We start from the raw sequence: 18,140 nt of genomic DNA, 5'->3' as shown, positions 1-18,140 counted from the left end.
CCGTAGCATCAGCTGCCACAGCAGGCGGACAGATGTATGGATACAGCCAAGCATCCCATCTGCTAAACTAAAGCCCTGAAAATGCTCTAGTTACCAACAGTGTCCTTAACCTTATTCCCCCGAGGAGTGTAATCAGATGAGCAAGCAGCAGCATCCAGGGCTGTGATAAGCTAAAGTTAGCAGAATCCGCTAGTCCATTTAACAAACACCAGAAGGTAGAAAGTGACCCTCTAAAAGCAGCCGAAAATACATTTCAAACAAGATGTGTGCAAGGCTTTTCTCCCCACCCCCGCCCGCGTGCCGTATATAGTGCAATACTGTCCTGCATCTCCTACAAACCATGTGGTGTGTGTGGACTGTACCTCCAACAGCAACCGCAAATCCACGACTGCTAGCACCTCCGCTCAAGGTCAAATTGCCTGAATGATTGGATTCATGGTGCGGTTACCCAGGGTGATCCTACAAGATGGAATTAGGGGAAGGCTGATTAGGCTACCAAGGAGGACACTGCTGCAAAACACGGCTCGCGGCCAACAAGACATCTCAGTGCCATTTCTTAGTATTTTGGGTATGACTACCCCCCATCATAACAAGGGCTACATTCCCCAGACGCTTCGTGCTTGTAACCTGTTCTGTGCAGATGCTGGAACTAGACCACCAGCCCCAGGTCGCCCTTACCAGCTATTACTACTACAGCCGAGAAATCCACTCCATTTATTGAAAAAGAAATGCAAAGTAAAGGATTAATTCCGCAACCGAAGCGAACAAAAGTGTATTGAGGCATCCGAGCCACGCTAGGAATTTGTCACGACGAATCCAACACATAATCTTATTTTTCTTTCCAAGCATTAATGGTCGTGGGCCGGTGCTTCTGCGGTACGCAATGGGAACAAGTAGCTGGATTCATAACTCCTCCGAAACTTTCCCCAGAAATAGGCTACGTCACAGATGGCTGCACAGGCGTCGGGCGATTAACCCCTTCACGGCCTAAATTACCACAGCACTGAACCATGCCTTAAGATGGAGCAGTCACCAGGAGGACCCTTTCAAGGAACGCCATGATTTGGGTCACGTAATAAAAGCCTTATAGAAGTATAAGCGCATGTGTATGAGGGATTGAGCAAGGTCTTACAATACTTCTGCAAATGTAATCTGGCTGCGCACAAAGTGCAACGTAAGGGTCTGTTCACATCTGAGTTGTCATTTCCCGGGGAGGCCCCCCCATCGCCATTTCCCTTGTTCTGCAGTAGGTATCATACAAAAGATACTATAATAGTCCAGCCTTTTTGACAATCTGATGGCAGCTATCATGCAGTTATGAAAAAAGTGTAAGAACAATATGAAGAAGAGAACCAAACTGTATTTGTGTAGTGCACAATGTAATGCATACCCGACAAAGTCTCCGACCCTCTATATGACTGAACTACAACTCCCAGCAGCCCCAGTTTGTCCATAGATGGTCATAAGGCTCTAGATCCACACTACACACCAATCTGTAGGTGTCATATTCCATGGCTCGTTGACATAGAAAAGTCTTTTATTGCCCATCAATAGACCAATAGAGTTCACAGCTCGAACTCCCAGGGCTAAACTAGGTACATATATAATTCTCCAGCATTTCTTACCTGCGCCTCCTACCCATCAACCACAATCCCTATGAATGACATCAGTATGACCACGTTACATAAAGAAGCCTGGCCATCCCACCTACCACATTGGTCAAAGGGAGCTCATCCTATACACGTGTCACCAGGAAAAAGAGAATATTAGTAAAATCGTTAATTATAACAGAATCTCAATGGAGCACGAGACCCAAATTCAGTTTTTTGATGCATTTAATCCATCTTTTTTTTTTTTTTTTTTTTTTTTTTTTTGTCGGGCGGAAAAATATGCAGCACTTTAAAGCAGAATCAAAAATTACGAAGGTTTCTCCTTCTCACATTGAGAGGTTTATTGTAAATTCGTGGGAGTTGTTTGTTCTTTTAGATGCGGAAAATTCTTTCAGCGTTTTTACTACATTTTTCACCATCAAGTATAAAAAAAATAAAAAATATTTATAACATACATACACAAAAACTCACTCACTCACCTTAAGCTAAATTCAGACGGTTGTTAAATCTGTGTACGGTCTTACCAGGAGTCTATCTGGCATAGCAAAAATTATTATTCCCACCCCTCCCCCCCCCAAATGAAAGATAAATAACATTGCAAAATATAAGAGAAACTTTGTCAAACACGGACAGCAAACAGACTGTACAACGATGTCATCTATGGACTGTACACATTATTCACTGACCCATAGACTTGTATTGGCCCTAGTTATACGCGCTGTCGTAAAAAAAACAAAAAAACTGACATGTCTGCTTTTTGCACGGACAGTGTGAAAACAAGGACAGGTGTACAGCACCATAGATTATAATGGGAACAGGTTATCCATGAAGAAAAAAAAAAAAAAAAAAAAAAAACACAGATGTAACAACGTACTGGTACTGCAAAAATTAAAAAAAAAAATCAGCTTTTAATTTAAAAAAAACGCTGCAAAAAAAAAAAAAACACAGCAAACTGCAACATGTGTACATGGCCTTAGAGTTCAAATGCAGCAATAACTGCACTTATAAAAGGAGAGAACAGCCGCAGACAGCCCTGTGGGTACAGGGTTCTTCTAATCTCCGACATTTTGTGTACACAGACAGTTTTTATAGATCCTGCTCTGATAGAGGCAACGTCCTTGCTGATCCTTGGGTTATCAGATGCAGCACGTCCGTAGGCCGATATTATCGGTCAGCAGCACAGACTGGATCCTGCTCCATAGAGGATGATGGGAGGAGGGCGGAGAGGAGCAGTCATTATACAGCCACTACTCAGCCAGTGATCCCTTGTCAATCACACTTGTGCACATAGCGGCCACTGGAGGGTCCAACAAGTGGGCGTCCAATACAGACTGTGTGGTGGGGGGGGGGCAAGGAAAAATCCTCCAACCTGCACTCACTGCTCCAGAACCAGGCTAGGTCGCGGGCCAGGCTTTTTTTTTTTTTTTTGATCAGACCTGCATAGTAGGCTTCAGGCACACAAGGCAGCAAACACCAGTGAAAAAGAAGGAGCCGTCATAGGGCTGTATAAGGAGAGTTTTTAAGGGTTTTTTAAAAAAGAAAAAAAAAAAAAAAAAAAAAAAAAGGCGGGAATATACCTTGCAGGGTTTAAATAAATATAGCAACAAAGTCTCTGAGTTCAGCGATTGGCTGCAGCGCTGTTGACACCACTGCTGAAGTCTAGACACAATGTCCAGAGCAGCGGCAGAGACAGCGCACTGGACCTGGGGAGGGTAAATAACGGATACATTTTATTATTTAATAAAGCCACGATGAATTAGTTTAAAAAAAAAAAAAAAAAAAAGGGAAAATCTCTTTAAAATTAGCAAAATGTAGTGTGTTTTTTTGTTTGTTTTTTTTTAAAGTCCTAAAAACTCAATCCCTAGATTTCACCATGTTGAACTCTGGTGTTTAGGCCACGATCAGCATTTGGCCAGTATTTTATGACCCTTTTTAAGGCCACATCCACACGTTGAGTATTTGGTCAGTATTTTACCCCAGTATTTGTGAGCCAAAACCAGGAGAGGAACAGAGGAAAAGTATAATAGAAACACATCACCACTTCTGTATTTTTCATCCACTCCTGGTTTTGGCTTACAGATACTGATGTAAAATACTGACCAAATACTGAACAAGTGAATGTAGCTTTAAAAGGGTCATAAAATAGAGTAGCAAAAATTTTGCAGCTTTTGATATTGTCTTTTCCACCCTCCAGCCGGCTCGGCCATCCTTTTGATACCCGGGTGTCGGGGCGGAGGAGGTGGATGGAGCTTAGCTAAAAAGGGACATGGTTCAGTGCGTACAGCAAATTCATTGCGCTATAGCCAACAAAAGTGGGGTAAATCACGACCCATGCTCTCCAGGCCCTGTCTTACGCTAGCGCTCGGCAGCTGGAAGATGCGCCAAAATTAAATACAAGGGGCGTGCCCTAATGAATACGGCACATCTTACTCCAGTGTTCCCTCCATCAGTCTTGATAAATTGGTGATATAAACCGTGAAATGTTCCAGAATTCTGGAACAAATTGAATAAGAAAAAAAAAAAAAAAAAAAAAGTGGTAGACACGCTGTGTGCCAAGTGTGAATTGTGGCTTAGACGCGTCACGACTCACTAAAAAGGTTTGGAAAATGGGGAGTGGCTGAGGATCACTAAATGCATTAGCGAACACTGATCTTTTACACCAAAATAATGGAACGTTATTAACAAACCCACACCACTGTTTTCGAACAATAAAGCCTCATTCACTACAACTCTCATCAGGCTGTTGTGGCTTTTCTACAGTGATGCAACACTGCAGAAAAATCCTATCAGCATGGCATGTGTGACCTCGGCCCTAAGGAGGACGAGAGCCTAGGAAAGGCAACAGCATGCATCTACAATAACCTGCCCATCCTCTGGAGAATGTGCGGTCATCCCTTCCCCCGCTCCACACCTCCAAAGGTCTTTTCTTCTGCCTGAGCTGCAGCTGAAAATAATTTATCTCCTCTCTTTGGAAGACTGTGGCATATGTGATGGGGGAAACAGAACCATCATGAATAAACTGCAGCACAAAGCCTGGCTGAGTGTCACAGGATACAAAGGGGCAGAGGTCAGCCTAGTGAGCTGGAGGGTATTACGCTCATCCACCCCCCTACAACACACAATTACCCAAAGCATTTTGCTGCAGTGAGCCACACAATGTACTATAGAGAAAAAAACGTGACCATTGAATAAATACCAGCCACACAAACCATTTCCTTGCAAAAAAAAAAAAAATTAGCCAGATGTGCATGAATGGCAATGTATGAATCACTATTCACTACGTAGCCTAACCGTGGCCGGTGTAATGGAGGCCTCACCGCTAAGCTAGGGCTGTGACCGGATGGAGATGAAGCCTACAGACTGGTAATGGTGGCCACCACATTGCCATGGCGGCTCTGAAAGTCATAATGGCCCATAAGAAAAGCGGAGCAGACTGCGCCATTCTTGCCGCTTACATTTCCAGAACCCTTGATGCAACTGGAAACAGTAAAAAAAAAAAGTGAACATAAGCCATCCTCCATCGCCCACCACCGTAGGACGCACATACACGGTGCACAGAGCAGTGAACAGAGGCTGTATTGGCACCTTAGTACAGCGTCACATGGTTTTTCCTCACCACCAGGTGTACAGTGCACCCGCCATAGTTATGGAGCAAGCTTAAGCTTGCCCCAATCCGCTATTTGTATGCCACATTCACATGGAATGTGTGAGAAAACCCTCCATCAGCCTCTGCAGAAAACCAGTGCAAGGGGGGTACAGAAAAGTCCTCATGCAAAAATGTCTGCAACTGTCCCATAGATGTGAACAGGGCTTGAAGAACTCCTTGTCTTTGCTACAGAACAGCCCCAAATGGACCAAACTTTCGAAAGCAAAATTTTCTGTAACAAATCGATCAAGGTTATTAACAGAATGGGTGGGCTGCAATACCCGGACAGGTTATTAAACAAAGGCTTAGGGGCAATCTTATTACACTGCACAGATATACGAAGGGACAGTACAGAGATCTTTATAATGATCTCTTTACACCTAGTCCTGGAATAGGAGGCATCCTCTATGTCTAGAGGAAAGAAGGCTTAACACTTTCGCCACCTTGGGTTTTTCAGTTTTTGCGTTTTTGTTTTTTTGCTCCCCTTCCTCCCAGAGCCATAAATTTTTATTTTTTTGTCAATATGGCTTGTTTGTTGCGGGACGAGTTGTACTTTTAAATGACTCCATTGGTTTTACCATATCCTGTACTGGAAAAAAGGAAAGGGGTAAAAAAAAAAAAAAAAAAGTGCAATTCCACAATTGTTTTTTTTGGATATTTTCTTTTTACCATGTTCACTGAATGCTAAAACTGACCTGCCATTATGATTCCCCAGGGTATTACGAGTTCGTAGATACCAAACATGTGGAGGTTATTTTTTAATTGGTGGAAAAAAAAATAAAAAAAAAAAATTGCACACAAAAAAAGAGTCGCAATTTTCAAAGACCCGTAGCGTCTCCATTTTTCAGGATCTGGGGCTGGGTGAGGGCCTACTTTTTGCCGGCCGAACGGACGTTTTTATTGATACCATTTTGGGGTAGATACGATCTTTTGATCGCCCATTATTGCGGCGACCAAAAAAAATGTAATTCTGCCCTTTTATTTTTTTCTCGTTACGCCGTTTACCGATCGGATGAATTTTTTTTATATTGGGCGATTCTGAACATGGTGATGCCAAATACGTGTACATTTGATTTTTTTAATTATTTTATTTTGAATGGGGTGAAAGGGGGGGGGGGATTTAAACTTTATTTTATTTTTTTTCTACTTTTTACTTGCTTCAATAGTATCAATGGGAGACTAGAAGCTGCGATCTTCCAATCATCTGTTACACACAGCAGGGCTTCAGCCCTGTTGTGTGTAGCTAAAATGCTCACTTGCTTGCATCCCAGCAATGACAACCGCAGGGGTCTCCTGCAGACCCCGGGTTGTCATGCCAACCCACCGGCGACCCGCGGTCATGTGACATGGGTGCCGACTGGCAGGACTAATGATGTCCTTCCGCCGCGGCCATGGTAAATGTTGCCGTCAGAGATTGACAGTGGCATTTAACATGTTAACAGCTGCAGGAGAGGGGGGAGGGGGAGGGGTCATGATTCCACCCCTGGCTGTTAGGGGGGCACATGTCAGCTGATCAGATCAGCTGTCATGTCCCCGGAAAGGTGCGGGCTCATCGCCGGAGTCTGCACCAAACAGGTGGATGCGACCTTGGACATATGAGTAGGTCCAAGGTTGTTAAGGGGTTAATCACAGGTGGTGATTCTTTACTGTAAGAGCAGTGAGACCATGGAGCTCTCTGACACATGATTTTGTCATAGTTGAACTACAAAAAAAATCCAAGAAGGGCTGGGATGCCTTTCTTGAAAAATATATTACAGCTTATGGGCACTAGATTCTGTGACGGGACGTTGATCTAGGGAACTACTGTCATATGTGGAGTTGGGAAGGAATTTTCCCTTAAGGCTACATTCACACATTCAGTATTTTACACATCGGTCTTTGGAAGCCAAAACCAGGAGTGGGTGACGTGTTCCATTATACTATATTGTTCCACTCCTAGTTTTCACTTACAAATACGGAGGTAAAAAACTGACCAGATACTGACCGTGGCCTAACATGAAGCCTTCCACTAAATCAGGGTTTCTCAAACTCCAGTCCTCACGGTCCCCCAAATTGTCATGTTTTCAGGATCTCCTCAGTGATGGAAGTATCAAGGCATCAGGAATTCTCTCACCTGTGCAACACTATGGAAATCCTGAAAACATGACCTGTTGGGGCCCTGAGGCGGAGTTTGGGAAACACTGCTTTAGGGTCCCCCTCACATGTCCGTGTCTGCAGGCGTTTTTTTTTCAAGGATACCACATGTACCCATTATAATCTATGGTGATCTTCACATGTCCGTCATTTTACCAGCCGCACAGATAACAAGGGCCAATACATTTCTAAGGGTCCATGTAAAATACGTATAGCACATGGATGGCATCAGTGTCATCTATGTGCTGTAAGTGTGTAACATCGCAAAGTATAAGAGAATCTTTGGAATTGATTTTTCTTAAGGTGACACACTGATGACACAGGTACCGTATTTTCTGGTACTAGTATTATACGGACGTGTGAAGGGGCCTTAGATCAACAAGTCCATCGAGTTTAACCTATAACCTAACATAAGGCTACCTTCAACTATGAAACCTGCTGCATGCGATTCTGGTATGGCTGAATATTTCAGATTGGAAACTGCTTACAAAACCCTACCAGGCCACGTTCTCACGATGAGGAGACACCAAACACAATAGGGTCTTATCCGGTGGAGAAGTTGGTCTAGGTGAGAGGTAAAGGAATTGCTCACCTTTTGGAGATGTTCACCTCACAACTGAGGAATCAAGGTATGACAGCTGCTGCAGTACTCAGGTTGGGAGATCCCGCCGTGTATAACAATGGTTGGGAGGGTAGGAGTAGTAGTCTGCCCTGCTGTGCTACATTGTGGTTCTCCTGATGAAGAAGCCTGTTCAGCTTCGAAACGTGTTGAGAATAAACCACATGGTCCAATCCCTCCACTTCCTCTGGATGTCTTGTATCTAGCACAGCAGTGCAGACTACTACTCCTATCCTCCCACCATTTGTTGAGTTTTTCATGTTGTAGAATTTCTGCACCCATTTGAGCTCAGTTATTTTTGTGTTTTTTTCCCACATGCGTTTTTTATCTCTGCGGTTTTTGTCTCTTGTTGGTGTGGAATGCTTTAAATAACGCTGCTTTGTTTTTGAAACTTCCTGGTATTTGGCTTTTCAAAACTTTGTCATACTTCAGTGCCGATTACATGTGTTTTTTCTGCGGAAACGCACTTAAGTATGTGCATTTTTTTTACCTGCAGAATTTCTGCACCTACTGCAAGTCTATGGGGAAAATCCACTCAGAAAACTCTGCATACCCACAAGAGAAATTGACATGCTGCGGACTGGAAAAACGTACTGCACTGTGCAAAAAAAAAAAACACACACAACACACAGTGGGCATGAGATTCCTATAAATCCCATCCACTTCGCTGGAACGGTGAGACGCTGCGTTTTGACACAGCAAAAATTCACAGCATCAAAAGCTCACCGTGGGAACATAGCCTTAGTTGAAGGGGTGGACCTGTGCAGTGAAAACCGGTGGCATTTCTGCCACAGAAAGAACATGGGCATTTCTCCAAGCAGAAGATTTCCTGATCCTATTACACTACATGTGAATTTTGGGTTAGGCCGGCTTCACAGGAGCATAGCTGGCAGCAGGGTTACATGTGCCCATATCGCGCTTCTTTTATACTGGCCATACAGTCCTGCTCAAAGCACAGCCCTTAAAAACTAGGACCATGTAGAAAAGGTTCCCTGCTAAAGTTTGACATAGAAATTCACAGGTGTGATCTTAGGACACTCGCATTTCACACCACAAGCCGACACGTACAGAGAACTGAGAACAGGGATGCAAATATTTTTAAATCATCATTTTATACAGAAATTAGTCTGGAAAAATAAACAAACACGAATAATACAGAAATAAAATGAAAAAAAAAATAAAATCAAAAAATTAGTTAAATCATGAAAAGTAATTTGAATATTAAAAAATTATATATATATATATATATATATATATATATATATATATATATATATATATATATATATATATATATATATATATATATAATCTTCCATTTACAGGTTTTATATCTGCCAATGAAAAAAAAAAAAAAGAAAAAGAATCAGATCCTCCTCCCCCTCCACTAACTAAAGCCTACTAGGACTCGAGTGCTGCCCAGCTACCGTGGCCACCCACAGTCCCTGGACCAGATCAGGAATGAGTGGGATATGTGCGGGAGCCTGGATAAAACAAGAGCTCACATGGTCTGCATAAAAAGTCAACCAGGTTTGGCATAAAAGTCAGTAATTCACAGAGAAAACACACTGTAGGCTTTATTCGGCAAAAAAAATGAATAAAATAGATATGCAACTACTATTCCAAATTGAATCTGCAAACCCTTCTATAAACCACGCTGTGTTGTATTGCTATACTGCATGCTGGAATCCTGGCGTCAGAAAAGCAGATATATCCCATGTGCATATAACACACGATGGAGGCCACAGAGCCATGAGGCCATGGGAGATTTCCAAGTCAGGCCTCATTCAGATGTCCATTTTTAAACAGAAAAAAAACATGTACCCATTATAAATCGATGGGGCTGCTAACAAGGAAAACTGATGACACACTGATGGTAATGACCGACATTTACTTGTTACAAAAACAAAACACGAATGTCTGAATGATGCCATAAGGGGCATCCGTTAGATGTGTGTGTGCGCGTGCGTGGGGTTGATCCGACTATATGGGCATGTAGGTAATAGGAAGCTGAATTAAATGATACATCTGATTGCAGATATCAATGTCTTATTCCAGAGAAATCCACCTTCTTATATGTAAATGAGCTGTTCCAGGCTCTGGGCCGGACACTAATCTGCATGAGAATCTGCCTCCAGAGATTATTGTAAATGAAAGGGGGAGATACCAGTGTGAGACATGGCGATCAGGAGAGCAGACTGTCAGTCATTACATGTCTCACACTGGTAAAGCCTCCTGTCATTTACAATAACCTCTGGAGGCAGAATCTCATATAGATCAGTGTTCGGCCCATAGATGTTAAATAAAGGGATTGTTATTTCGAGGTAATCTTACACATGGGGACATTGGTGTGGATATCATTATGAAAATCTGCACGTATGAAAACTTTAAAGGGAATCTGTCCGTAGGATCAAGCCTCCTAATCTGTCTATATGGCCTGTAGGTCATAGGAAGCTGAATATAATGATACCTTGATATCTGCAATCCGATGTCTTATTCCATAGAAATCCATGTTTATCAAGTATGAGACTGCTGGAGATAATGGAGTGCTGTACTCCGCCATCTCCGCTAGTCCCATAGTGGTGCACATCCTCATCCTCCGCATGATTCAGACAAGGCTTTGCAAAGCCCATGCACAGGAACATGGCTGTCCCAGTTTTCAGAGCAGTCACCCCCCTCCCCTCAATGAGTTATCACCTTTCCTATAAATAGGTGATAACTTAGAAACGAAGGACGCTCCCTTTAATGAGAAAGTCCTGAAAGAACAAGATTGTTTTCAGTAGTATATCTGACTTTGGCCACATTAAACTTGAAATTTCAGGTAGGACGGAGGTCGGCTACAGTATCCAGCTCCATATAGTGCTTCCATGACGATGGGCCAACCCTGAGAGGAGCAGCTGAAAGCGGTGGGTTTTTTTTTTTTGGTTTTTAACCCCTTCTAAATAACATAAAATGTTGACACTATGTAATGGTAACCTTAGGTTACAGTAAACCTACACATTTTACTTTTGTATAGTTTCATGTGGTACGACACCTGGAAAAGACATAGTGCAAAGTGTACAACATCAGATCGCGGAGTTCCTGGAAGTGGTTTCAATTTCGACACCATGTCCAGTAGCCTGAGCGCAGTCCAAAGTTTTGAAAGACGGCTGTATTCACTTAGGAAAACTATTTTACTATTTACCACAAATTACTACCAGACAACGCGATTTGCTAGTCATGAATTGGACTTAAACATGCTTGTCAAAGCCAGATTCCCTCGACTCCACTGCACCACGAGTAAACAGAGCCCTGAACGCTTTAGATGGAATCTGCAAGAAAATGTCAATTATGGACATACAGGTCCTGTTAAAACGGAGGAGCCGCCATCGCGATTTGGTCCGTGAAGTGGAAAATTTTAAATGACATGCTCATTAACATAAAAACTGGTCTACTGTATCAAGAAGACTCCCGGGACACAGCAGTTACTTCCAATCTCATCCTCATTTTAGGGTACAAAGCAATAAAGCCACAGCAACAAAAAATAAATAAATAAATAAAAATGAAAGCACATTAATGGGATATTTACATACGGCGGAAAAGATTGATACAAACTGCAAACACATCCACTGTGGAAAAATTGAATGAAACAATGTAAATTTTGGTAACAGTTTGTCTCTGGATTTGCAGTTTTGGATCGGGTAATATAAAAAAAAAAAAAAAACACACTATATTCACCTCCACAAGGGCTTGGGTGGGTCTTTTGCTTGGCGCACTGCCTGAACAATCGTGTCACCTCTGGTGAGGTCTCCAGACGTCTGATCGCTGCAGCCTCGGATTTGATAACCAGTTAGATGGGCCACAACCCCATCACAGTCCCCAGCAGGAGAACAGGCAGAGGGGCCACAGAAGCCCCAGGGAGGGAGGTAAGTTTTTGTTCTGTTATCCACCTCCCGCCCATGAGTCTGCTATGGATCCATTGAAAATCTGCAGCAACAACTGCAACAAACGGAGTTTGTTAGCACTTTTGATTTCCCCATTAGTTTAAATCCACAATTGCCAACATAAGCCATGCTGCAGATTTAAAATTTGCACCATTCATTTCCGCACGGAATCCGGAACTTCCCTTCTAAGGAATTCAGATGGTTTCCACTATGGGATGAAGATCATGGACGCCATCATGATGCTGATACATTTTTCAATGTTAATTAATTTTACTAAGGCCGGGTGTAAAGGTTAATCAGTTTACTGTATTGTTGGAGATTTGTGATGTAATATATGATCTGGCCAGTAGAAGGCAGTGGAGAGGCCAGAGTTGCAGGGTAGGGCTTTGGCAGTTGGTGACTATTGCTAGGGGAGATCAAGGAGAGAGTGAAGCTAAACATTGTTGGAAGAAGGTCTGGATAGAGCATGCGACTCTGATCTGTTATTAGTGACTGTGGGTCGCGTTGTTTGTCTTGACATGAGCCGACACGGTGAGGACGACCAAGGACACAGCATCTTGGGCTAGGCCACATGAGGCCTTATTTCTAAAGACTTAGAGAAGCCCTGCATTAGAGAGATCGGCATTCTCTAAGATTCAAGTCAGCCTTTCTGATTATTTGGGACTCAGCCTAGCAAGGACACTTCGGTACCATCTTACACCTGAATATATATATGCGCATATAAATATAACTTTATGGAGGTCTAGTTAGTTAGGAGAAAAGGACTCTTCTTTAAGGCTATGTGCCCACGTTGCAGAAATGAAGCAGAAAATTTCTGCATGTCCTCTCCCTGAAAAACGCATGCGGAATTCCGCACGCGTTTATCACGCGTTTTCCACATGCGGAATTGCCTTGCGTTTTTTATTACATAGCAAAGGCAATTCTGCTTGCGGAAACGCAAAATTAATGGACATGCTGCAGATTTTTCAGCGCATCAAAAATGCTGTGGAAAAATCCGCAGTATAGGCATAGAACTTGCGGAATCCCCAGCGTTTATGCTGCGGAAATTCTGCAGCATATACGCTTGAAAAACGCTACGTGGGCACATACCCTAAGAGACACTTCAAGAAAACAGCTCTGAGTAGGCAATTACTAAAGTACTGGCACAACACTGTTTTAGGGATATGCATAGAAAGGGTTAATCACGTGTATTTTTTGCTTGCATATAACTGTTTATTCTGTACCTGTGTATACTTTTAGTCGTGTTTACAGTAACTGCTGTCATTGTAATATATATATCTATATATACACACACACACACTGTTTAGCTACCATCCTTTGTTTTATAAACTGGTTAGTAAATATTCATAATATATTATCTAATCTTTGTGAGTGTCTGCTGATTGCTGCTGTACCCCTCATCCACGTTTCACAGGTGCAGACAGCCAACTCAAAAAAATGTAGACGGTTAGCTGCCTTCTAGTGTATGCCCTGCTCTGTAAATTGAGCACACAAATGCTAGCTGTGATTTAGATCACTGGTGAGCGTAGATGCTATAGACTAATCATAGTGGGTTACAACACAGGTTCTTCCCCCTTCTCATGAGGTAGTAGTGTTATCACGCATCCAACTTCTGGATTTGCCGGAACATCAAGATGCCATGAGTTTGACCACTGAAGTTTCTGATTTTAGAAGCCTAGGAATCGAGTCTTCAGTATCAACAACAGAAACTACCCAAGAAGTTACCTACCAGGAACGCATTCTAGGTACATCAACTACCTTACTCTGGATTTGCCCAATCGTGTGCCTATGCCAACGGCCCCACTATCAATATTTGGTCAGTATTTTTTCTCAGGAGTGGGAGCCAAAACCAGGTGAGGAACAATCAGAGAAAAAAGGTATAATAGAAAAAAAGTCACCAATTCTACATTTATCACCCACTCCTGGTTTTGGCTCCCACTCCTGAGAAAAAAATACTGTCCGAATACTGATAGTGGGGCTGTGGCCTAAGAGGCATGAGCTCACACAGCAAACTGAACATTTGCTTCAACGCCAAAATAAAAAAAAAGAGACATATACAAACCCCTCCATATTAAAGCAACGGCTGTATACTGGTCAAGTGATCCATTATGGCAGCATATCACATTAATGGAAATGTCAAAAAAAAAAAAAAATAATAATAATAATTGTTATTTGCTATGAGAAGCCCAAATAGAAAACTGGGCCCCCAACTGCTGGGTAAGTCATACATGTTTCCTATATAGAAAGCTAGATTTAAAATAATATAAAATATTATACGGTAATTTCAAACTCTTGTGTTCCTGTTTAATTTAATGTGGAAAATAAATCACTGCCAGACCCCACAGGGAGGCTGTTATCAGAAAATTACCTATTGTTTAAAAATCAGGCTTGTGTTACATGTATAAAAGGAAAAAAATAGAAACCGTTTTATTATTAAAAAAAAAAAAAAAAAAAAATTAGTAATCTTCCAATTTTTTTTCACACTGGCTACTGGGGTCATTTTATACTCCTATTTCCTGTCCTTTCAGGAAGAGTTTGCAGCAGGCTCATTATCATCAGAGATAAAAATTACTAGGTTGGATAACACAGCATCCACCGTTCACAATAGGCGATGTCACAGCTCCCCATCCTTTCATAATCACATTGTAATGCGATCATTAGAGGATTCAATATAAAAGATGGGGTCAGTTCATTGCTGCTTATGTACATGTCTTTCTAACAAAAAGGAAGTTTGTGATCAAATAAGCCCCAATGACCAGTCTACATATTGGAAGACTTTTTTTTTTTTTTTTACTTTTAATACAGATTATAGGAAAAAAAAAATACACTGGCAAAAAAAAAAATGCAAGACAAAAACCTTATTTACACAAGTAATTTTCTGATGCCTTCCCCTTTAAGTATTGGTCAAGTTAAATTTCAATATTCCCAACCGTATCTTCACCCAAAAATCTGCCACTGGGAGACTGTCAAGTTGTCCAATGGATAATAAATCTACGCCAATGCAAAAATCAGCAAGTTTCAGCCAATGAATTGGCCAGTTCACATTTAATGTCACAAGGGGCAACTTTCAAGTGTTTTGTGCACTATTTTCTCCTATGCAGGACAATGGACAGATGTCACAAGTTGGTTTTTGAAACTCTAAATTTTCTAAAGTCAAGCAAAAAAAAAAATATAACACCCTCAAGGGGGTTCAAAATCAAAAAGGAGCTTTAAAGAATATATGTTACATACAGTCATGGCTGAAAGTGTTGGCACCCTTGAAATTAGTCCAGAAAATTAAAGTATTTCTACCAGAAAATTATTGCAATTACACATTATTAACTTTGTGTGTATTGGAACACAAAAAAAAAAAAAACCCACACACAGGTGAACTGGACATAATTTCACACAAAATTCCAAAAATGGGCCGGACAAAATTGTGGGCACCTTTCCAAAATCGTGGGTAGACAACTTTGTTTCAAGCATTTTATGCTCAGTCAAAGTCACCTGTGGCAAGTAACAGATAAAAATTGATGAAAGGTTACAACGCAGGATAGTCCAGAGGGTGATAAGCAGCCCCAATCAAGTTCAAAAGAAATTCAAGCTGTCCTGCAGGCTCAGGGTGCATCAGTGTCAGCGTGAACTATAAGTCCACATTTGAATAGAACCTCCACCATATTTGACTGTAGATACCAAGATGTTTTGGGGTTGTTTTGCTTCCTCTGGCACTGGGTGCCGTGACTGTGTGCAAGGCATCATAAATCTGAAGATTACCAAAGGATTTTAGGTTGCAATGTAGTGCCCAGTGTCAGAAAGCTGGGTTTGTGTCCTAGGTCATGGGTCTTCCAGCAGGACAATGACCTCAAACATACTTATGGCTATGTGCACACGTTCAGGAATTGATTGCAGAAATTTCTGCAGCGTTTCTGCCCCTCTTGGCAGCAAAACCGCTGCGGAAAATCCGCAGCGTGTACGTTTTTTTTTCAATGCATTGTATAGGCAAAAAAGCAAAGAATGGACTTGCTGCGTTTTTTTTCGCACATAAAATCCGGTCAAGAAAATTCCTGATCATGGGCACAGAACATGCAAAATGTCATTCAAAGTCATGGGATGAGGTATGCAATGCCTTTTTGGCCCATTTCCGTGCTGAAAAAAAAAACGCACCAAAAACGCACTGTGTGCACTTAACCTCAAGAAGAACCCAGAAATGGATGGAAACAAAAGCGCTGGAGAGCTCTGAAGTGGCCAGCAATGAGTCCAGATCTAAATCCCACTGAACACCTGTGGAGAGATCTTAAAATTGCTGTTGGGAGAAGGCACCCATCAGATATGAGAGACCTGGAGCAGTTTGCAAAAGAAGAGTGGTCCAAAATTCCAGTTGAGAGGTGTAAGAAGCTTGTTGATGATTATAGGAAGCGATTGATTGCATTTATTTATTCCAAAGGGTGTGCAACCAAATATTAAAGATGAAAATCGGACCGCATTTGGATGTAATTCGAATGCAGAATGATTTTTTCCATGGACCCATAGACTTGAATGGTCAAGTGCAATAGGATAATTGGATGGATGCAACTTGGGATGTGATTTCTTTCCTCGGACCTCTTGGTCCAAGGGGGATGGAAAAAAAACAAAAAAAACACGAGATGTGAAAACATCTCTAAAAGGTTTTTATAAGCATTTAGAAAGGTAGTGACAGCTTCCTTCCAGTGCTGGAGGTCTGCTCCATTGTGAGCTGTAGCCATCCTCCTGCAGACAGTACACACACTCCGCGCCCCGCACTTCCCTTCTGTCTACAAAACATTCTCACTTGTTGACACAAATATTGATATTTTTAACTCCTTAGGCGAACTCTTTAAGAAGCAGTCATGAATTCAAACACTGCTTCCTCAACCAGACAAAAGTGCCGGAGGCTCACAAAAAAGAAAAGAAAACCTAAGAACAGCGCTCGGCTAACGTACTAGATGGTGGTCTGCGCTAAACATCCCTCTAAGCATCAAGGGGAGAGCTGGCAATGAAACCAAGTGCACGTGTTTATTTAGGAACGGAGGGTGGAGTCTGAGCGTTCGGAGCAGAACACAAATGACATTGTTTGATAACAGCCCAACAATGAATAGAGACGAGTGTGCCAAATCATTCACCCTCCATCGTCAGGGCCAGCGTTACTCTGCTGTATAGGAGGTGTATTCACAGAACACTAGAATGATTCTCAGGCTCTGCTGATCTGTAGTCACAGATGCTTCAAAACTTATAAAAATGTAAAATAAAAATAATTCAAAGAAATAAAAATGGCAGTAAAATAAAGACAAAACTTTTGGCGTATGTACAAGAATGGAAGCATCATGTGGACAGGCATCAGGTGCTGTAAGGGTATGTTCACAAGTTCAGTTTTTTTACCATGGAAAAAAAAAAAGCAACGTTTTACAGTACCTGTAAGGAGATTGAGATTTCTGAAGTGTCATGCAAACATTGCTCATTTTTTCCTTGCAGATTTCAAGAAGTATGTCAATTCTATCAGCTTTTTTCACCCATTTAAATGAGGAGGGTGTGGGGGCAAAAAAAAAAAAAAAAAAAAAAAAAAAAAAACACAAAAAGGTGCAGATTTAACGCAGTGTTTTTTCTGCCAAACACTGCAGTATTTGAAGCAGATTTTTCTGCTGCAAATACTGAATGTGTGTACATGCTACAACACGGCAGCAGTCGGCTCCATTCACAATCTGTGGCAAGCTGGATCCATAACCCTATCAGCACCCTAAATCTTGAAATGCTGCCAAAAAAACCCTGTTCAACCAAGATAACTTCTATAAGTCCAATCATAAAGTGATTATATTTTGTGAGGTTCTTTAAGTAACTACATATCTTAATTTAAAAGAAAATTCTCTAAAACCAGGAGCATTTGTTATTCTTCGTTCAGTAGAGATGAATTCTTACACATTGACAATTGCTCTACCCCAATTAATAAATAATAATAAATCTTTCACTGTAGGATACTGAACTCTGACGACCATATTGTCATTCATAATCAACACAGTAAGTCTAGCATTAATTTGTTTTAACCTTAGCATTATAAAACAACGTACTAGTAAGTTAGAATATATGGAAGAGCCTAAAGTCCAGTCCCCCCAGCCCCCCTCCCAACCGATACATATTAGGCTAATGTCGGACGAACCTGATATTGATGGATTCGGACAAAATTCTAATGTTTATGGGGCCAACTGATAGTCGGGTGAGAG

The 18,140-nt window shown here is 41.6% G+C and overlaps 1 protein-coding gene across 2 annotated transcripts in view; it reads right to left on the bottom strand.

Moving 5' to 3' along the window:
* CHD7 (chromodomain helicase DNA binding protein 7) overlaps positions 1-18,140 on the bottom strand; it is a 136,492-nt gene that overhangs the window by 109,380 nt on the left and 8,972 nt on the right. The gene's annotated exons all lie outside the window — the stretch shown is intronic.

The sequence above is a fragment of the Phyllobates terribilis genome, unplaced genomic scaffold, assembly GCF_046119375.1.
Source record: "Phyllobates terribilis strain yellow unplaced genomic scaffold, ASM4611937v1 Scaffold_4__5_contigs__length_816908805, whole genome shotgun sequence".
Classification (NCBI taxonomy): Eukaryota; Metazoa; Chordata; class Amphibia; order Anura; family Dendrobatidae; genus Phyllobates; species Phyllobates terribilis.
This window is presented reverse-complemented; position numbering and strand designations above follow the sequence as displayed.